This window comes from Miniopterus schreibersii (assembly GCF_964146895.1).
Source record: "Miniopterus schreibersii genome assembly, chromosome: X".
NCBI classification, from domain to species: Eukaryota; Metazoa; Chordata; class Mammalia; order Chiroptera; family Miniopteridae; genus Miniopterus; species Miniopterus schreibersii.
In genome coordinates, this window is record NC_138104.1 from 75,584,700 (window position 1) to 75,606,554 (window position 21,855).

At 42.0% G+C, this 21,855-nt stretch overlaps 1 protein-coding gene and 3 pseudogenes across 6 annotated transcripts in view; 2 read left to right on the top strand and 2 right to left on the bottom strand.

Moving 5' to 3' along the window:
• The window catches only part of ZNF157 (zinc finger protein 157), a 29,320-nt gene extending 26,874 nt beyond the window's left edge, over positions 1-2,446 (bottom strand). For 2 of the 3 annotated variants that reach the window (XM_081126205.1, XM_081126207.1), the window contains exon 1: positions 2,365-2,446. The gene's annotated coding sequence lies outside the window, so the exon portion shown is untranslated. Of the gene's footprint in view, positions 1-2,187; positions 2,260-2,364 lie in introns of those variants that run through there. The other variant, XM_081126206.1, reaches the window with a different exon arrangement.
• A 12,762-nt stretch (positions 2,447-15,208) lies between these two features.
• Positions 15,209-15,751, bottom strand: LOC308551584 (centromere protein M pseudogene; annotated as a pseudogene). The gene has a single exon. The product of its transcript is annotated as a centromere protein M pseudogene (transcript).
• Positions 15,752-18,785: 3,034 nt separating this feature from the next.
• Positions 18,786-19,390, top strand: LOC308551116 (RWD domain-containing protein 4 pseudogene; annotated as a pseudogene). Its single transcript has one exon. The product of its transcript is annotated as an RWD domain-containing protein 4 pseudogene (transcript).
• Positions 19,391-19,489: 99 nt separating this feature from the next.
• LOC308551024 (small ribosomal subunit protein eS26 pseudogene) lies at positions 19,490-20,627 on the top strand (annotated as a pseudogene). The gene is made up of 2 exons: positions 19,490-19,522; positions 20,267-20,627. The product of its transcript is annotated as a small ribosomal subunit protein eS26 pseudogene (transcript).
• The last annotated feature ends 1,228 nt before the right edge of the window (positions 20,628-21,855 follow it).

Consider the following 21,855-nt stretch of genomic DNA (forward strand, 5'->3'; position numbering starts at 1 on the left):
ATGGAAAAAGCTGTGGGTCTCAACTCCATCCCATCAGCAAAAACCAAATGAGGAGCATACACTTCCACTCTTGTCTGGCTATAATAAGGCGCTTGCTACATCCTCTACAACTCTGGCGTGATATCAGAAAAGACCAAGTGGTGAAGCTAAGGCTCATCCATTCTGTTCAGTAATGAGGCTCCTTGCTCAGTGCTGGCAGTGGAGAAACCATGGGGAGCCTGGACTTTCACCCCAAATCAGTAGTAATGATTCATCCATCCTCCATCCTGCTGTAGTAGTGTCAGAGGAGGCCTACTGAAGTCAGGACTCTCACCACTGCCAAGAAGCAGAAAGCCCCCACCCTCACATGGTGTCAGTGGAGTAATGGGAAGCAGTACTTAGGCACCACTACTCCTCCCACCCACGGAAGAATCAGGGGAGACATAGTGGAAAGCTAGAATTCCATCCCTGCCCAGAAGTAATGAGGAGCTCCCTACTAGAGTGTCCAAGGAAGCTAACTGGGAAACCTGGACTCCCTCCCCAACCTGGAAGTAATGAAATGGTGCTCTATCTTCCCAAGAGGAAACTAGCTAAAATAGGTTTAAATAAGAATCAGATTCTGATAACATAATACCAAAAAAAGTCTAGGTTTCAACTGAGAATCAGTCATATCAAGAACCAGAAAAATCTCAAACTGAATGGGAAAAAAAAGTACCAAGAATGAGGTAACAGATAATTATCCAACAAAGATTTTGAATCAGTCATTACAAAAATGTTTCAACAAGCAGGTCTCAGGAATAAACATATAAGATATAAAGAAGATTCAAACAGCCCAGCTGGCGTGGCTCAGCGTTTGAGCATCGACCTAGGATCCAGGAGATCACGGTTCAATTCCTGGTCAGGGCACATGCCCAGGTTGCGGGCTTGATCCCCAGTCGGAGACGTGCTGGAGGCAGCCCATCAATGACAACTCTCTCATCGTTGATGTTTCAACTCTCTCTCCCTCTCCCTTCCTGTCTCTGAAATCAATAAAGATATAAAAAAAAAAATCAACAAATTGGGGGTGGGGAAAACATGGTACTATTAACTTACACCAAAAAAGCATTTGACACAAATCAGCAGTCATTACTAATAAAAACTCAAACTATAATTAGGGAAGAAGTAAATTACTTAAATATCACAAAACTCATTTGAAAACATAGTCATGGAATATTATGCTAAAAAGTAAAATGATGAAGCTATTGTCATTAAAATTAGCAAAAAGATAAGGATGTCTGATAAGATTCAAAATTGTTTTTCTGGCTTTGGCTCACACAATAGAAGATGAAACAATCAGAATAAATATTGCAAAGAAATGAAAATGCAGCTTTCTTTGCCAAAGGTATAATTTTATACATAGAAACCAACTAAAGTCTATTAGAATTCATTGGGTAATTTCATAAGGGGCTGGATACAAGCTAAAATTATAAGAGCAGATGGTCTTTCCTCTATAACAATGATAAAATGAAAATGGGGAAACCCTATTAGTAATGATAGCAAGAAATATATAAAATAAACTTTTTAAGCAACTGGACCTATATGATTAAAAAAGTTTTAAAAAATTTACAAATATAAGTCACGCAGACATACCATATCCCTGGATAAGAAGGCTTAATAGAAATGTCATTATATTATAATGCTTTGAATTACAATGCAAAGAATAAATTAAAGAAGAAAAATTAAACACAAAGCTCAATAATAAGATAGTGCATATGAAATTTTAGCTAAAGAGACTCTTAAAGGGAAATTCATGTTCTTAAATGTTTTTTCACACACAAAAAGGCTGAACATTAATGAATTAACATCTAATTTAAGAAGTTAGGTAAAGAGAAACTAGTACAGGTTAGAGCAGAAATTAAGGAAATAGAAAACAAAGGTATAGTAGAGAGGATCAACAAGGCCAAAAACTGGTTCTCTGGAAAGACTAACAAAATTAAGCAAACCTCTGGGAAGACTGATGAAGGACCAATCTAAACAGACACACTATTTATTAATTATTAAGGCTTGACAACAAGACACAGCAAGGAGTCTAAAAACTAACAACCCCAGAAACCCCCATCCCTGGTCCCTGACCTGCATAGACTCCCATTTACTATATTTTTTAATTCCTCGTCAATTGTCCCCACTAACTGACAGTGTATCATTCCCAAATGCCAACAAAGCCATCACCTCAGTGACGGTCAAGCCACAAACCCTGGAGCACTCGATTTAGTGCAGCGCGCCACCAAGACTTAAACGTCCTATGCGGGCCACTATCGTTTTCTGTCATCACCCCTGCCACTGCCCCTTCTGGGGCTGTTGGTTTCGCACATGATCATAAGGGCTGTGAGGCCGTGGTCTACTCACTCTGAACCAGGTGCAGTTATGGATCCGCCCAGACTTTGTCCATGAGTGATGTTGTCGGGCGAGGAACATGGCTGCGCCCAGGGTTCCGTCTTTAAGGGACGCCATCTTAGCGTCTATTCCGTACAGTGGGCTGTTCCACAGAAGGTGGGGACGGGGGACGTTGTTCATGGGTAGTAAACTTCTGAGTGTGAGTGTCCTTGAGCATATAGTCTTTGGAACTGGGCTGTAAAGGTCTGTGCAAAGTTTACAGAAGCAGAGGTGGCAGTCTCCCGTCCCTGGGGGAGAGTGGAGATGTTTCCAGATGTTCAAAGGAAATACCACTGAGGGAGGGGGAAAAGTCATGATTACAGTTTCTTCCTGGGAGATGTCACTAGTAGAAAGAAGTTAGAATGGTACAGTCCCCCTCCTGGCCAATACTACTGGGCCAGAGAGGGAAGGAATCAGGGTGGTACAATCCTTGCCTAGGAGATACCACCGGGAAGGGGGAAAACGTCAGACTAATGCAGGTCCCCTCCTGGGCGATACTACTGGAGAAGAGGGGTGCAGAGTCAGGGAGGTACAGTCTCCTATATATTTTTTAGATGTTTTTATTGTTTTTAGAGAGAGAGGAAGGGAGAGAGAAACCTCGATGAAGAGTCATTGCTTGGCTGCCTCCTGCACGCCCCCTACTGGGAATCAAGCTTGTAATCCAGGCATGTGCCCTGACCCGGAGTGGAACTAGTGACCCCTGGGTGCATGGGATGAAGCTCAACCAACTGAGCCACACTGGCCAGGGCTACACTCTCCTCTTGATGTGCAGGGGAATTAGTATGGAAGAGACTTGAATATCCCTCAATCTCCATTTCCTCCATTACTCCACTAAAATAGTAGCTAGGAATAATAATTGTAATATTAGCCTTTGATATGGACAACTAATGTTTTTCAGAAAATTGTCAATAAAAAAATATTTAGAAAAACATTATAAGCATGTTTTCAATGAAAATGCATCTCCAAAAATCTGCCCCTGACTTCTGCTGTCAACCAGGTAGCAGTTGTTTAGCCTCTCTTAAATGAAAATTCAGGAGATGCTACAGAGTCTTGAGGAAAAAAAAGAATTCTGGGTGTTCTTCACCTCTGAATTACCCATTCTTCAAAACCTAGTCCAAGTATATCCTCCTGCAGGAAATCTCTGACAAGAGATAGAAAGGGCTCTTTCCCCAGACCCAACAGGCCCTGGCTAAACTTGGGCGTGGATTGCTGGGTACCCTATGGACATTCAGATCTCTCTGGGCCTCAACTCAACAATCAGGAGGACATTGCTGTGCCACACACGCTTCCATAGAAATTACCAAAACTTACTGTCATGACTTCTGGTCAACATCTCAAATCCTGGACTCTCTTAATTCCCATCATCAATTCCTCCTTGGCTGATCTCAAACCTGGACTTTTTTTTTTTTTTTTTTTTTAACTCTACCGACACCTATGTTGCTTTCTTCTGATCTGGATTCATGTCCTCTATTAATGATTCCATTATCAATGTCCTTGTATTTTGATCCTGAATCCAAACTGCTGCTAACCCTTCCACCATATGTGCCCTTTATAGATTGAGAGTTTAGATATGTTAATTTTCCATTATCAATGTCTGTCTCAACTATTAGCCCCTGGTTAACTTTTCAACCATCAATGTCCTTTTGATTGTACCTCCAAAACAGACCTTTCTTATAGATGCCTGGTTTCAAGTTCAAACCAGAGGGACAATGATATTTGTAAAGTAACAGAAGCCCAAGTTCAAGAACTGGACCTGAAGACCATTGAAGGTAGATGTTCATTTGTGGTAGAAGTCTGTTTATAGGTCTGGGCTTATGGCCTATAAAACAAGATGGTGATTTCTGGTAAAATCGTTAACTGACATTTTTAGATCAAACCAGGGAAATTAATGATGGAAATGTTAATATTTTCCTAGGATATAGACATGGAATAGTTAATGGAGGCCCAGGTTTCAAGGTAAGAAGTAATGGTTTGTCACTTCAGAGATTAGATTCAAAAAGACTTTGGCTGCCATTTTATGTGTTCATTGTTTCTCTCTCTCTCCTCTCTCTCTCTCCTCCCCGTCCCTCCTTCCCTCATATCACACACTCTGGGAGAAGCCAGCTGCTATGTCACAATGGCACTCAGGCAGCCTTTGGAAAAGCCCATGTACCAAGCACTCCTGCTAGTAGCCAGTGAGGAACTGAGACCTCTAGCATATAGCCATACAAATGTACGGCCTTAGAAGTGAAACCTCCAGCCTCAGCTGACTGCAACCCCAGTTGATAACTTAACTGCAACATTAGAAGAGATCCTGAGACAGAACCACTCAGCCAAACCACTCCCAAGTTCTGGATCCCACAGACACTGTGATATAATGTTGTTGTTTTAAGCTTCTATGTCTAAGAGTAATTCGTTATGCAGCAATAGATAACTAATACAGGCATTTAAAGTTTTGGTATTTTGTTCATCATGGATTTTTGCATTAATTTTGACTTTTGAAAATATTGCACTAGAACGTTATTTGTCTTGATTACTGAGCTTTTTGGTGCCCCCTTAAATTCTGTCTTTTATTTATTTATTTTTTTTTTAATCCTCACCCTAGGATATGTTTTCCATTGCTTTTCAGAGAGAGTGGAAAGGGGGGAGCGAGAGAGACGCATCCATGTGAGAGAGACACATCAACTGGTTGCCTCCCTCACTGGCCAGGGATTGAGCCTGCAACCGAGGTACATGCTCTTGGCTGGAATCAAACCCGGGACCCTTCAGTCCACTGGACAACACTCTAACCACTGAGCCAAACTGGCTAGGGCTAAATTTTTCCTTTTGTGGTGAGTGCCTCACTTGCCTCACCCTAGTCTCAGTTCTAAACCTTGTTCTCTAAAGTCATAGACTATCAGAAACTTTGCTATTAGAAATTATATCAGTAAGAATAAACATCCCCTCTTGCTTGGAGAATCCAAGCCACACAGAGAAGCAGCCTCCATTTCCAAATGAGGTTCAGAGCTTCAAATATGGAGCATCTGGAGCAAACATGTCACATCTATTTCTGCTTTAATGTTTTTAAAAAAAGATCCCTGGATCTACTTCAGAGTCCAGAGGTGACATCGACTCTTTTACATACCAACCTGCTTTGCTTTGGGTTAATCAGAACACTGCTTCAGCCCCTGGCTCAGTTGGTTGAACCTCTTCCCATTCACCAAAAGTTTGCCTATTCAATTCCCATTCAGGGCACATGCCGGAGTTATTGGCTCAATACCCAGTAGGGGGCGTGCAGGAGGCAGCCAATATATGTTTCTCTCCCTCTATCTCTAAAATCAATAAAAACATATTTTAAAAAACAACAGTGCGCTCTAGCCGGTTTGACTCAGTGGTTAGAGCGTTGGCCCTCGGATTGAAGGGTCCCGCGTTCAATTTCCGCCTGCCTCAGTTGCAGGCTCGATCCCTGACCCCAGTCGGAACCATGTTCAGGAGGCAACCAATCAATGTGTCTCTCTCACATAAAATATCGTTGAGTGAGGATTTAAAAATAATAGTAATAGTAATTAATTTAAAAAGTAACAACAGCCCAGCCAGGCGTGGCTCAGCGGTTGAGCGTCGACCTAGGATCCAGGTGATCCAGCTTTGATTCCTGGTCAGGGCACATGCCAGGGTTGTGGGCTGGATCCCAAGTCGGGGCGTGCAGGAGGCAGCCAATCGGTGACTTTCTCATCATTGATGTTTCTATCTCTTTCTTTCCCTCTCTTTTCCTCTCTGAAATCAATAAAGATATATTTAAAAAAAAAAAGCAACAACAATTTCATTTAAATTTTAGCTAAACTCATTGCTTCTCACAAACCCTATAGCAATTGCATTTTTCCTTTGTTTGGTGAGATTTGGGTGACTAACCAGCCCTGTTTGCTCAGGACTAAGGGGTTTACTGGGGCAAAGGACATTCACTACTAAAATTAGGAAAGCCTGGGGGAAACTATGAAAAGTTGGCTATCCTAGATGAGATCCCCCACAGTTCCTGTGATGTGTGGTCTCCCTTGCTACAGCAAGTTAATAAACCCATTTCTGTCAGACTATGAATGTGATCCTGGTGGTCTTATCAAATAGATTTTATCAAGGTCATTAATGTTAGAAGGTTCCACAGAGGTTGAGTTGGAGATCAGTCCAATATACCTAGATGGTAGAAAAATTAACAGGCATGGGTTCAAGCTCCACATCAGAGGGGCGTTGATGGAAGAATAGTTGGTTGAAGGCTGCATGCTAAAACATACCAGATAAGCATTGACAGGAAAAGTTATCAGAGCTGTAGATTAGAGGTCAAACTAGAGCAATAATGATAGGGTTGCAAATGGGTTCAGAGTTGGTGGAAATGTTAACAAGAGTGTGTATTTTAAATTTGGCAAGAGAGCCATTGTTGGTGAATTAGATAACAAATGATCAAATTCAAGAGCCAACCAGACGTGCAGTGGTGGTGAAAGAGTTACTAGACCACAGCAGTACGACCTTTCTAGTCTAGACCAAGTCTGAGGGGTTGTAGATAGATGGTGCAGCTGGCCAATGGCTATGTATGAGAGGTGGGAACTGGTTTCCGGTGGCCAATGGGATGAACCAGCAGTCTGTTACTAAGGAGAAGCCCCTGTTGCTATGTGCTGAGTGAGAGAGGCAAGTCTAGCCAGAGTTGCTAAGGACAAATATCAATCAATGACCGCAGGAGAAGTTGGCTTTAGCCTCTTCAGACTAAGGTAAAGTGTTACTAGGTAGTAACCCCCATTGCCATGGGAAATGAAACAGCCAAAACGACTTCTGAGAGGCTGTAGACAGAAGGCACAGTTAGCAAATGGCTGAGTGTAAGAATAAGGCTCTAGCCTCTCCAGTCACAGGAGGCTGCCAGGTCTGTAAATCAGCAGAGGTCCCCATTGTCCAGTGCAGGAAGTGGGCAGGGCATTAGCTGAGAGGGTCCAGATAGATGACACAGCCCTGTGCTGAAAGTGGAAGCTGAGATGAGGCCTGAGGTTGTTTTGGGCAGGCGGTATTGCTGGCCAATGGCTGTGTGGGAGACAGATTTTAGTCTCCATGGCCGCTGAAATGCGAAAATCCCTGTTGCTATGCAACAATAACCTTGCTGTTCCAAATTTTATGAGTAAGAATGAAGTCTCTCACTCTTGCCTGGAGAATTTAAGTCACTGACGCAGGGCAGCAGCCTCAATTTCCAACCCATGTAGAAGAGGAGGAGGAAACAGCATGAGAGGCTCCAGACAGATGACATACTTAAAAAAAGAGGGAGAGCCGAGCCAGGGTGGCTCAGTGGTTGAGCATCAACCCATGAACCAGGAGATCATAGTTTCGATTCTGGTCAGGGCACATGACCAAGTTTGGGGCTCTATTCCCAGTAGAAGATGTGCAAGAAGCAGCCAATCAATGACTCTCTTTCATCATTGATGTTTCTCTCTCTCCCTCTCCCTTCCTCTCTCTGAAGTCAATAAAGACATATTTAAAAAATAAATAAATATAAAAATTAAAATTAATTAAAAAGCAGCTATAGGTAATGAGTGTGGTTATGTTACAATAAAGTTTTATAAAAAAAAAGAAAACAAAATGTAATAATATATTTTATTTAAACTCCATATCCAAAACATTGTCATTTCAACATGTAATCCATTTTTTAAAATTATCAATGAGATATTTAGCATTGTTTTTGTTGTAATAAATCTAAAAAATCAGATATATATTTTACACTTGCATCCCAACTGGAATGCTAAATATTCATCAGAACTATTTGATTTTTATTTAGAGTTCATAAAATTTAGTTGAAAACAATAATATTTACAAGTTATTCCAAACATACTTCAGAAGCTTTCCAATAACTGAATTGCCTGTCTTTTTAAAATTTTAGTTAGTTAAAATAAATAAAATTTAAAATTCAGTTCTCAATCTCACAAGCCTCATTTTAAGTGCTCAGTAGCCATATGCAGCTAATGTCTGTCATATCAGATGGCACAGTACTAGACAACATGTCATTGATGGATAGAGTTGAAAGAGCCATGGTTTTGAGTTGTAAATCAGAGGGGCATGGATGGAAAAAGAGTTCATAGAGGCCAAAGTTGAAGATATTTAAGAGATAGACACTGGTGGTGAATTGTTGACAGAAGCCTAAGTGCAAGGTCAGACCAGTGTAGCCCTGGCCTTGGAAGAGTTTACAGAGGCTTGGGTTTGAGGTCAGACCTGAGAGGCATTGATAGTGTAGGGTCTGATAACTTTTCCTTCTCCCCTCTAGGATCTTTGGCTGGTCTAATAATTAAATTGACAGAAGACAGATTAACAGGAGAAAAACAAAAATTTAATAATGTGTTAAACACAAATTTTATTTAAAAATTTTGAAAGGGTTTATTTGGACATTGCTAGTGTCAAGGTAAGAAACATTCAAACCTGTAGAGAATTTTTGTGAGTTTATTTGAGCCAAACTGTCGACAATTGCCAGGAAGCAAAATCTCAATGGACTGAGAAAAGACTCCAGAGAATGGTAGTTTTGCACCTTATTTTATACTTTACAATCAAAAGAGAAGACTTAAGTGCGTGCATGAAATCCATTGGTGATAGATTAGGGAAGTGGAAGAAAGCAAAGTGTGGAGGGTAGGAGGGGATCCTCTGGGCTTGGATAAAAAGTAAAATAATAGACATATACATCTTTTACTTAGTTGGGTACAAGAAAGTTAACAGTCAACAATTAACACTTGATAACAATAACAATGAGGGTATTTATGGTCTCTGGTCTGGAGAGGTTGTCCAGCCCAGAGGGGTCCGGAAAAAGGGAAGTTACCTTGACATTCCAAAGGTATGTTGTCATAGATGCAAAAGACGACAGGCTTAGTTAAGGTAAAGGTTGACTTTTGTCTGGGAAGATTCTAGCCTATGACATGACTACCTGCCATAAACTGCTTTTAGTTAAAAAGTTTTAATTTCAGACCATCCTTTGTGGTTACTTTAGGTCTCTGAGTTTGCAAGGCCACTACCCAGGCCTCCCCCGAGCTTGTCAGGTTTAGCATGTGGCCTCTTTTCATCCATAGTAGCAAAAAAAAAAAAAAAAAAAGACCAGTCTAGAGGCATGGAGTCTAAACCACCAGCAGCATGACTAGATAGAAAAGACAGACATGTCCGTTGTTCCAGAGTTTTCCAAGTGTTTTCATACACTGAGTAGGGGAGAGAAAGATGTAAGCCATTCTGAAAGGCTTTACATTAGTTACACACAAAGGGGATGGGGGAAGGTGAAGTGGGACTAGTTCTGGGATAGAAGCAGCAGATTCCATAAAGCTTTTGTAAACAAGAAGCGGAGGCTCCTGGGGTTCCATGGAGCCTAGCTATTCTCTTTTTTATAATCTCGGAAATAGCCACTGAGTTTAAGCAGTCTTTTGTTGCTTTTGCACTGCAGTTGTGTTAATGCAAAAAATCATTCAAACCTGTGAAGAATTTTTGTGAGTTTATTTGAGCCAAACTGTCGACAATTGCTGGGAAGCCAAAACCTCAACGGATTGAGATAATGCTCCGAAGAACGGCAGTTTTGCACTTTGTTTTATACATTACAATCAAAAGAGGAGATGTGAATGTTACATGAAATTCATTGGTGATAAATTAGGGAGGCTGGAGAAAACAAAGCAGGGAAACCTCTGGGCTTGGATAAAAAGTAAAATGATAGATACTTCTTTTACTTAGGTGGGTGCAGGATAGTTAACAGTCACCAATTAACTCAGTAACAATAAGGGGATTTGTGGCCTTCGCCAACCAGTGCCTGTGCTTTGAGGGGTCCAGAAAAAGGAAAATTACATTGACATTCCAATAATATGTTATTGTAGATGCAAAAAGACAGTAGACCGGCTCAGTTAAGGAAAAGATTGACCTTTGTCAGGGAAGATACCAGCCTATGGCATAACTACCCACCATAAACTGCTTTTTAGTTAAAAAGTTTTAATTTCAGACCATCCTTTGTGGTTACTTTAGGTCTCTGAGTTTGCAAGGCCACCACACAGGCCTTCCCTGAGCTTGCCAGGTTTAGCATGTGGCCCAATTTTCGTCCACAGTTGTTAACCGATTAATTCCTTTTAGTCTCTTCTTCCACCCTCCGCCCTGACGCAATTTTATTTATGACATCAGAATTTTCTCCTTGTCACATGCATACCTCCAGTACACAAGGAAGAGACCCAGGAAAACAGTAACTCTCTGAAATGGTTGAAACCATTACTTTAAATATGATCTTCAGTTGAAAACAAAAGATGTTAGGGGTGAGGATGTCAGTTATGAGAGGCTATCAGGAAAAGTGCAGGAAACAAGGGTAAAGTTGTTATGCAGATTTTAGTCCTTGCCTTCTCCATTGATAGGGGTTTCTAAAGATTGAGTCACCCCCCACTCTTCCGGGTACAGCTAGGGAGACACCCTTACAAATGGAGATTTCCCTTACAAATGTAAATATCTCCTTACAAATGTCTCCTTACTTGTTTATCTGAGCTCCTGCGGTGTATGCTTTTTCTTAAAAACAACCAGCCTAAAATAATGCTTATGCCAAAAAGACATATTTTGGGATGGAAAATTCTCCTCTCTTATAGTAGGTTTCCAGTCCAAACAAGATAGCACAGACCCATTTCTCTCGGTTCCTTCCTGCTAAGCACAACTATCAACCCTGGAAATAAAACAAGAAACAAAGGAAAACTATGAAAGGTAATAAGAAGAAGGTGAGCTCATTTAGGATCCCAGGACTGTAGGAACAGCACAACAGCAGGGCATCTTATGTCCCCCCACCTAACAGAAGAAGGCAATTCAGGCCCAGCATTTCCTGATGCCCAACCTAGCAACACAAGACAACTCAAGTAGGCTCCCTTCCTCCCTGGATCAAAAGGAAGTCCCTCTGACAACATAAGGCAAGCCTCATTCCACAAGCGGGTGGATTGGGAGTTCACTCTCAATAAGCAGCCATAAGAAATGCTCTCTTCACTGGGCCTGAGACTCCTCTCCCCCATCAGTAGCCCCGGGCCAGGCAGGGGGAATCTGCAGGAAGGATGCAGTCACAGCAAGAGGCCAGACCTGGAAAACTTCTTTTACCTTAAAGGTCCCTGTGGGGGGCTAAAAAAAAATACTTTTTCTCCCACCTTCTGAATTCTTCTAGCTGGGCCAATAATTAACAGAGACATATTAACAGGAGAAAAATAATACAAGCGCTTGGGGAATTCACATAAGTACGAAAATTCCAAAGACAACATTGGGTATATACTACATTTTTGGACAAAGGAGAAAAGGGGGAGATGGAGTCTTAGATTTCAGAAGTAAGAATGGGCGATTTGAGGAAGAACTGAACATACAGGGCATTAAAATTCTTTCTAGGCAACTCAGAAACAATGGGATACAGGGGGCATCTAGCTAACAGACTTGGAGTCTTCCAAACTAATGCTACTGTGAAGATTCTTAAGGTAATTAAGTCAAGGCTCCCTTCCTAAAGCAGGTTTCTTTGTCTCAATCTCTTGAGCAGGAAAGGGGGGAAAAGTCAAAGGTTCAAGTCTTGATTCTTAATAAACAGCTTAAAATCATTATCCCAAAAAGGCAGCTTCAGGGTGGCAAAACTTTGGCCCCTTTATCCCAAAGACCTAAAACTCCCTTCTCCCAACTGGAGGTGTGAGGCTGGTGGGTGAAACTGACAGGAAAGACCCAAGAAGATGGCCAGATTTGGAAAAGCCCTTCCCTCCCAGAGGCACTGGGGCAGGCAGGCGGAACCATCCTGGCCCAGCTTGCCTACTTTGATCTTGCAGGTCTAAGATTCCCCTTCCCTGAGTAGAGACAACTGGGCAACCAGAAGGCACTGGACAGGGGAGCCCATCAAATCCTTCTACCACCAAGAAACACCGAAGGCTTGTATTGTAGAAATCGGTCCTAAACCCTCAGGCAACACCAGCAAAGACTAGTGGGAGCCCCAGAGGCACCATTTAGACCAAACATGAAAATAACACCACAAAGGCTCTGAAAATTAAACTGTTTTTGGAACTACAACACAAAAACTAGACCAAAACCTGCAGGTTAAACCTAAACAGGGTGACTAGCTGCTGAAATAAAAGATTTTAATAGGACCCAGAGTCTCCTAACATCATACACAAATGCCTAGGATACAATAGAAAATTATCCATTATTCCAAGAACCAAGAAAAATTCACAACCTGAATGAGAAAAGACAATGAACTGACGCCAACACTGAGATGACTCAGATGTTCAAATCATCTTGTTAACGCAAGAAACATTCAAACATGTGAAGAATTTTTTTATGAGTTTCTTTGAGCCAAACTGACGACAATTGCCGGGAAACAGAATCTCAATGGATTGAGATAATGCTCTGCAGAATGGCAGTTTTACACCTTGTTTTATGCATTACAATCAATTACAATCAAAAGAGGAGATGTAGTGGATTACATGAAATCCACTGGTGATAGATTAAGGAGGTGGGAGAAAGCAAAGGGAGTGGGGGAGACCTCTGGGATTGGATAAAAAGTAAAATGATAGACACACACTTCTTTTACTTAGGTGGGTGCAGTATAGTTAACAGTCAGCAATTAACTCAATAACAATGAGAGGGTTTGTGGTCTTCGAAGAGCCCTGCCTGTGCTTTGAGGGGTCTGGAAAAAGGAAAATTACTTTGACATTCTGACACTATGTTATTATAGATGTGAAAAGACAATAGACAGGCTCAGTTAAGGCAAAGATTGACCTTTTTGTCAGGGAGGATATCAGCCTATGGCATAACTACCCACCATAAACTGCTTTTTAGTTAAAAAGTTTTAATTTCAGACCATCCTTTGTGGTTACTTTAGGTCTCTGAGTTTGCAAGGCCATCATGCAGGCCTTCCTTGAGCTTGTCAGTTATAGCATGTGGCCCCCTTTTGTCCACAATCTGATAAGGATTTTATTATTATTTTTTAAATATATCTTTATTGATTTCAGAGAGAGGAAAGGAGAAAGAGAATTGAAACATGAATGATGAAAGAGTTGTCATTGATCGGCTGCCTCCTGCAGGTACCCAACTGGGGATGGAGCCCATAACCTGGGTATGTGCCCTGATCAGAATCGAACTGTGATCTCCTGGATCCTAGGTGAGTGCTCAACCTCTGAGCCACGAACAGCCAGGCTCTGACAAGGATTTTAAAGCAGCCATCATAAAAATGTTCCAACAATCAATTACAAATTCTACAAATCGTCTTGGAACAAATGAAAAAGGAGAAAAATCTCATCAACAAAATAGGAGTTATTTAAAAAAAAAAAAAAACCACACAAATGGAAATTATAGAACTGAAAAATACAATAAAAGAAATAAAAAAATTTCACTGTATGGGCTCAATAGTAGAGTGGAGATGGCAACTGATAGAATGAGTAAATTAAAGACAGATCACTCTGGCTGGGTAGCTCAGTTGGTTGGAGCATCGTCCTGATACACCAAGGCTACGGGTTCGATCCCAGGTCAGGGCACGTACAAGAATCAACCAACAAGTGCACAAATATGTGGGACAACAACACATATTTCCCTCCCTCTCTCTCTCTAAAATCAATAAATTAAAAAAGAATATAAAGACAAATCAGTAAAATTCACCCAAACTGAACAAGAGAGAGAAAATTAACTGAAAATATTGAACAAAGATTCATAGACCTGAGAGACAACAAAAAAAACAGCATTCATAGCATGGAAGTCCAGAAGGATAAGAGACAATGAGGCCAAAGAGTGAGTTGACAAGGACAAATTAGAGTGAGTTGACAAGGACAAAATTTTTTCCCCCCCATTGAGTGCCTACCTGGCACTGTGCTAGGCATTGACACAGTTTATTAAGAAATATCAGCCCACGAGCAAGCACAGGAAGTAATACCAGCTCAGGCCCTTCGCTGTCATTTCATTCAGTACCCACAGCGCAACAAGGGAAAACGAGATCATTTCACCCCGGGAAACTGAGGCTCCAAGAAGCAACAAGCAGGTTCTCTAAGAATAGCAAGGCCCAGATGTGGAGTCAGAGTGGGCTCACAGAGGCCAGGTCCCCTCCCCTCCCCTCCCCTCCCCTCCCCTCCCCTCCCCTCCCCTCCCCTCCCCTCCCCTCCCCTCCCCTCCCCTCCCCTCCCCTCCCCTCCCCTCCCCTCCCCTCCTCTTAAATGTTCTGAGTCAGTTCATCTGCAAAATCAAAGTGGTGGGTGAGACATGTTAGTTTCTAACTGTTTTTAGCCACAGACCCTTTGTTCAAATTGTTATGTCCGAGAATCAGATCCCCTATGTGGTGGAAAGACAATCACTCCATAGCTGATAATGTAACAGCAAAAGGGACTTTTATTCCAGCTAGCTGGGGTTTGGTTGTATCCAACACAGTGGAATTCTCACTCGAACCCCGATCCAAATTTACAACAGGCTTATATAGGGCTACAGTGAGCAAGCAATCCTTGTCCTTGCAAGGGTTGTAAATTCTTTAGGAAGGGTGGGCTCAGGATGTTCCTCAACCACAGGCGCCTGAAGCTTGAGTGCACCTGGTATTTGTCAAACCCACCGATTTAAGTTAATTCCTGGAACTGCCTCCACCCTCTGCAGTTCACTGAGTCACTCCTGTATGCCTTTTGTCCTGCCCCGGGGCTTGGGGGCCTGCCTCTGTCTTGGTGGGTCCTCACAAAATGAGGTCTTGAGGGGAAATGGACCGTGTCTGATGGGTAGAGACAAGGCTCTGCTGGAGTGAGTGTGGGAGTGGCAGGTGGGCTGCTCCCACCAGCGGGGCTTCCCGCTCAGCACTCCTCCGGGGAAGTGACCGCTGACCCAGGGCCTGGCAAGCCTCGACCAGGTCTTCAGCCAGCGGCCCTCACAGGTCCTCCAGGAAGAGGTTCTCGGAGCTCCTCATCAGGGGCAGCAGGTTCAGGGCCAAGACGCAGGGCACGCGGCCGGCACAGACCTGCAGCATGCGGACCAGGCGCTGTGCCATGGTGACCCCAAAGCCTTCTACCTCCAGGTCACAGAAGAGCAGGGGGCTCCGGTAGGCTTGGGCCAGCTTCAGCACGGTGTTCCGGTGGATGCTGCAGTGACTCTCCTGCCCGGCGCCCTTGGCGAGGAAGCCCACCTTCCCCAAGAAGGAGGTCGCATCCACATGGTACAGGGACTCCTCCACGTCCTGCAGGCTGTATTTGCTGTGCAGGTTGACCACGAACACAATGAGGTCAATTTGGGAGCGATTCACACTGGAGGGCAGAGGGAGGGAATGTGCCAAGTGGACCTTCAGCTTGGAGGAGCAGTCCTCCTTGAGCATCAAATCAGCCAGCTGCTGCAGAAGAGCATCCTCCGTGCCCACCAGCAAGATGGTGGCCGCGTTGAGGCCAGGCAGCTGATCCTGCCACTGCAACACCGACATCCCAGGCGCAGGCCCCAGGCGCAGGCCCAACCGCCGCTGGGGCGGTGCGCCCCTCGCTTTCCAAGGACAAAATTCTGATGTCCTAAAAAATTACAGCAGGCCAAAGGGTGGAAGGAAGAGACAAAAGGGGTTAATAGTTAACAAATGCAGTGCAAAACCAACAAAAGACTGCTTAAACTCCGTGGCTATTTCCGAGATTATTTAAGAAGACAGAAGAGTCAGGGTCATGGAACCCCGGGAGCCTCCGCTTTTTTGTGGGTTTTTTTTTTTCTTGTTTACCCAGGAGCTTAACAAAAGGACTTTGCAGCGGACTCTGCTGCTTCTATCCCAGAACTGTCCCACTTCACCTTCCCCCATTCCCTTTATGTGTAGCTAATGTAAATCCTTTCAGAATGGCTTACATCTTTCCCCCCTACTTGATGTATGAAAACTCTTGCAAAACTCTGGGATGAAGGCCATGTTCATCTTTTCTACCTACCATGCTGCTTGCTGTTGGTTTAGACTCCATGCCCAAGACCGGTTCTTTTTTGTTTGGTTGGTTTTGGTTTTGATTTTTGCTAGCAAGGGCTTAATAAACTCCTTTTTAAAAAGGCTTGAAACTGTGAAAGTTAAATTTTTTGTTTGATAGAATAAATAATTATTGAAATGTCCCACATTTGGCAAAATACACAAGCCTATAGATCCAAGAAACTGAGGGAATCTCAACAGGGTATACCCAAAGAAATTCATGACAAGATATATCATAATTAAATGTTTAAAAACTAAAGACAATGAAAATAATTTGAAAGCAGCCAGAGGGGAACAAAGCATTACTTTTAGGAGAATGTCTATTTATTTATTTATTTATTTATTTATTTATTTATTTATTTTAAATATATCTTTATTGATTTCAGAGAGAGGAAAAGAGACAGTTAGAAACATCAATGATGAGAAAGTCATTGACTGAGCCTGCAACCCGGGCATGTGACCTGACCAGGAATCAAACCCCGATCGCCTGGATCCTAGGTCGATGCACAACCGCTGAGCCACACCCTGCCAGGCAGGAGGAATGTCAATTTAAATGACAGCATATTGGGTGGAGGGTGCGGAGATGCTATTAAATGGCAGAAATTTGCAATTAGTAGATAAATAAGTTTTGGAGCTCTAATTCACAGCATGGTAAACATAGCTAATTATAATATATCATATACTTGAATGTTGTTTGGGAGGAGGAAGAAACTTCTCTATCCTCAAGGTTCTTTTGATTGGTTTAATAATCAAAGAAATAAGAGACAGATCAGCAAGAGAAAATAACAAAATTTAATATACAGGGAGGGGCAAAAGTAGGTTTACAGTTGTTTATATGGAAAATAATACAATAATTAATATATAATAATACAAGAATAAACTCTGTGTTTCACATACTCACAACTGTAAACTTACTTGTGCTCCAACTGGATATAGAACTGGTGACCTTTTGGTGCACGGGATGACGCTCAACCAAGACACACCGGCCAGGGCATAAAGTGATCTCAAAACCTGAAATACCCACAACATCTACGATGATGTTGGAGAAATACCCTAATGGGGATGGCAGTGCTCAGAAGAGTGCCACAATAATGTGGAAATGGTTTATACAGAATCATGCTGCCTGGGGAATGCAAGGAGGAAATACAATCAGGGAGCTCTTTTCCCCTGAGACTGACTGCAACTGCGTGAGGAGCTGTTGGATTCTATTGTCACTTAGTGCCCTATAAATGGCTTTCAAATGACAAAGAGCTGCTTGGTTTATGGAGAGCAGTTCCAAGGTGAATGAACAACATCCTGTTTGGAAGGCCACCACCCTGAAGAAGATAAAAACAGATCAACCTGGTGGTCTGAATTTCGTGCTTTTTCCAGCAGTTATGGAAGACCTGAATAGTGGTAAAAGCCTACGTTTGGCTTTTTACTGACGCTTGGGCAGTGGCCAATGGCCTGGCCCTATGGTCAGGCAGGAGGGCAATGGAAACCTGGCTTATTAAAGGGATGTCAGTGCAGGGCACAGCCTTATGGGAATGTGAGGGGTGCTTTAAAGTAGGACATGTTGATGTCCATCAGAAGAACTCCTTTCCAGGTTTGGAAGATGATTGGCATTGACAAACAGATATCCCCATGTACTTGCTTAAGATGGCCACCTGGGTCCATGAGATGAGTGGACATGGGGGTCTGCAGCAATGCAAAGGTGGGCTGAATGTAGACATTGTCCTATTGTACCCTCTGAGTAACAAAATGCCAATAACAACTGTTCTGTCTGCCAAGAAGGGAGACAGAGAGTGCAAATGGCTATGTGGTAGATTCCGTTGGGGGGAAGGCCCAGAACATAGTTGGCAAGTGAGACTCTGGTGGCCCTATGGGGCTACAAATAAGCCTTGACAGGAATAGACATGGACTCTAGACTGGGCTTTGCTTACCCAGTGGTAAATGCAAATGCTTGGAGTATTAGGAAAGAATTGGGACAGAAGGTATTGCACCAAGTTGGATGTGGTGTCTGAGCATATCTTCAAACTGAGGAACACACTTTACAGCTGATAATGTCCAACAATGGGCAGAGATACCTTCCTCAGAGTAATATTTTGATAGAGAATTAGAACAGGCAATTAGCCAGCCGGTGTGGCTCAGCGATTGAGCATCGAGCTAGAGATAGGGGTTTGATTTCCGGTCAGGGCACATGCCCGGGTTGTGGGCTTGATCCCCAGTTGGGGGGGTGCAGGAGGCAGCAGATCAATGACTCTCCCATCATTGATATTTCTATCTCTCTCTCTCTCCCTTCCTCTCCTTAAAATCAATAAAGATATACTTTAAAAAAAAAAAAAAAAACAGGCAATTAAAACAGTGATTATCTGACCAGTGCCTGCAGAGGCCAGGGGTGCACTGACTGTTCTCTGTGGTGCAACTGGTGTTCCTCCTGCAGCCAAGGGCGCTGAGCAGGGATGTCCCAGCCTCAGGACCACTGCTTGGGCTTTCTCTTTGTAGTCCTGAATGCAGTCTGCCCAGGAGGTGCCCCACTACCCCTTCGATGAGTACCAACGAGGACAAGGAGATGGAACTGGAAGCATTATGTTCTATATATGAAGAAGATGAAAGTTTCCGGGAATTAAGCCCAGTTTCATTTTAATACAATATAGGTGAAAATGGTGATCCCAAAGCCTTCTTAATAGAGATTTCCAGCACAGAAACATACCCCCAGACACCTCCAGTTATATCTATGAACATGTTTTTTTAAAACAAAACAAAACACCACCACCATATTCTCACCTGTAAAGCAAAGCATATTAGCCAAGTTACAGAAAGCAGTGGAAGTTAGTCTCAGCACCGCTATGATCTACATGTTGTTTGAATATGCCAAGGCCAATAAAGAGCAGTTCAAGGACACTCACTATCCTATTAATTCTATGACATCCATAAGCAATATCATTTCAGTTGAAACTCCTCATATAGCCCCATCAAGTAAGAAAAAAGACAAAAGAGAACAACTTTCAAAAGCCCAGAAACAAGCTGGCAGATAAAATGTCACAAAGGAGAACTTCCTCTAGGATGGAACTGGGTTGATGTGGTGAAGCATTTAAGCAAATCTGGCTCTAAAGATGATGAATAGTGCTTGGCATTTGAAGCAAGGGAAGAGCGTCCTTTAAAAAGTGAGTTCAAAATCTTTCATTACTCTTTTCTGGTATTGCGGTGGCTTTTTATAAAACAATTTTTTGGTATGTTTCTTACGTAAAAATGTTTAAAGTTGAAAGTTCATTAAGAGATTTGGTTGTAGCCCAGTCAGCAGTTGAGCATTGACTTATGATCCAGGAGATCACAGTTTGATTCCCGGTCAGAGCACATGCCCGGGTTTCGGGCTCGATCCCCAGCGGGGGGGGGGGGGGGGGGGGCGGTCAGGAGGCAGCCAATCAATGACTCTCTCTCATCATTGATGTTTCTCTCTTTCTCTTTCCCTCTCTCTTCCTTTCTCTGAAATCGATTAAAAAAAATGTTTTTCAAATTATTTTCACAAACTTCCTTAATAAAAGGTGAAAATGTGACTGTTTAGTATACTTTGGAAGCCTTTTATGCTTTGCCAAAGGACAAATACGGAGGATAATAAATAATCAATGTTAATTTATATGATCTTAGTCTAGTGGATGTGATAATTTTTTAAAAGAAGTATGAAGCCCTTTCAAAAACTCTTGTCCCAGGGGAATAGAATACTTTTCATCTTAATAAAGTATTCAACTCTTCTTTCTCTTAATTACTGAAGCATAAATTGCTTCAGAGAAATTTAAGTACTGGTATTTGAGCTTTACACATGATATTCGTTGTAGTTTCTTTTTATTTTTCAAGGGTAAACTGCTTCTCTTTAATAAGTGAATATTTGTTTATATTTTTCTCTTGGTTTGGGTCACGATGTTTGATCATGAAAGCTTTCCATGGTATGTGGAATAGGAGAATATAAAAACGAGTCCGCCAAATACATTAAGAAGCATCTGAATAGAATTTCCAATTCCTCTCTCGCAGGTCCTCATTTCCAAGGTGACCAAGAAAAGAAGGAACAACGGTGTTGCCAAAAAAGGCCATGGCCATGTGCAGCCTATTCGTTGCACCAACTGCACCCTATGTGTGCCCAAGGACAAGTCCATTAAGAAGTTCGTCACTCGAAACATAGTAAGGCTGCAGCCTTTAGGGGCATTTCCGAAGGAGTGTCTTTGACACCTATGTGCTTCCTAAGCTGTATGTGAAACTACATTACTGGGTGAGCTGTGCCATTCACAGCAAGGTAGTCAGGAATCTTTCTCGAGAAGCCTGTAAGGACCAAACACCCCCACCCCGATTTAGACCTGCGGGTGCTGCCCCACCACCTCCACCAAGGCCCATGTAAAGTCCTTAAGGACTGAAGAAAAGTGTTCTGGAAAAAATAAATGGAAATTGTACTTTACCAAAAAAAAAAAAAAAAGAAGAAGAAGAAGTTCCAGTTACAATTTAAAACATTTCTCTGTTGCATATACTAAGATGAGAGTAAAAGATGCTTTAATATTTAATTTTTGTATTGTTGGAGATGATGGTTTTAATAAATTTCCATTTATCTGCTATTGTGTATTTTTAGTTGTTTGGTAACTGAGGTCGTCTAAATGATTTAACATAAAACCACATTTCAAGTTTTGTTTCTTTTCAAATATTCAAATGTATTTCTCAACCTAAGCATCTTTGTAGTAATAGACAGAAGTATTTCAAATGTTGAACTGTAGTAAATGTTTGATTTTTTAAAAATCATTAATAGAGAAAACTATTAGTACAGTTTTACCAGGGAGTTATTGATGTCTTTGTGCGATTTACAGTGAGTCTGCTTCCCAGATTTAAAAATAGTTAGAACTACTGCTGCGGTACCTAGAAGGGGAGATTGTTGGCTCCTCAGTTATACCTGTGCAGCTTGGGTCTGAGTTTTTAAAGAAAAACTAAGTTTTAAAGAAGTTTCCTTAGCATAAGAGCAGCCTGAGTTGTATTCATGATTTTTACTGGGTTAACATTGACTTTAGTCAAATCATTTGAATTATAAAGTAAGTATAATTATTGTGAAGAAGTTTAATCTCATTTTCGAAAGCTGAGTAACATTTTATTTCTTGAAATAATGTGATACAGTGAAACATTAAAATTCAGGGCCACTGAAATGTGCCCTTTGTCCCTGGCTGGTGTGTCTCAGTGGTTAGAGCATTGGCTGCCCACTGAAGGGTTGCAGGTTCAATTCTCAGTCAAGGGCACTTTCCTGGGTTGAAGGTTTCTCTCTCTTTCTCTCTTTCTCTTCCTCCCTCCCTCCTTCCCTCCCTTCCACTCTCTAAAAATCAATGGAAAAAATATCCTAAGGTGAAGATTAACAACAAAAAAAATCCTAAACATGTACTCCAGCAATTGTATTCTTGGGCATTTATCCCAGAGAATATATATGTCAATAGCCAAGATCTAAAAACAGTCCAAGTGTCCATCAGTAGATGAGTAGATAAAAAAGCTGTGGGACATTTACACTATAGAATACTATTTCCTGTAAATACAGAGAATATATATGTTATATGATTTTTTTTTAAAGATAGAGGCCAGTGGTTTATTTATTTTTA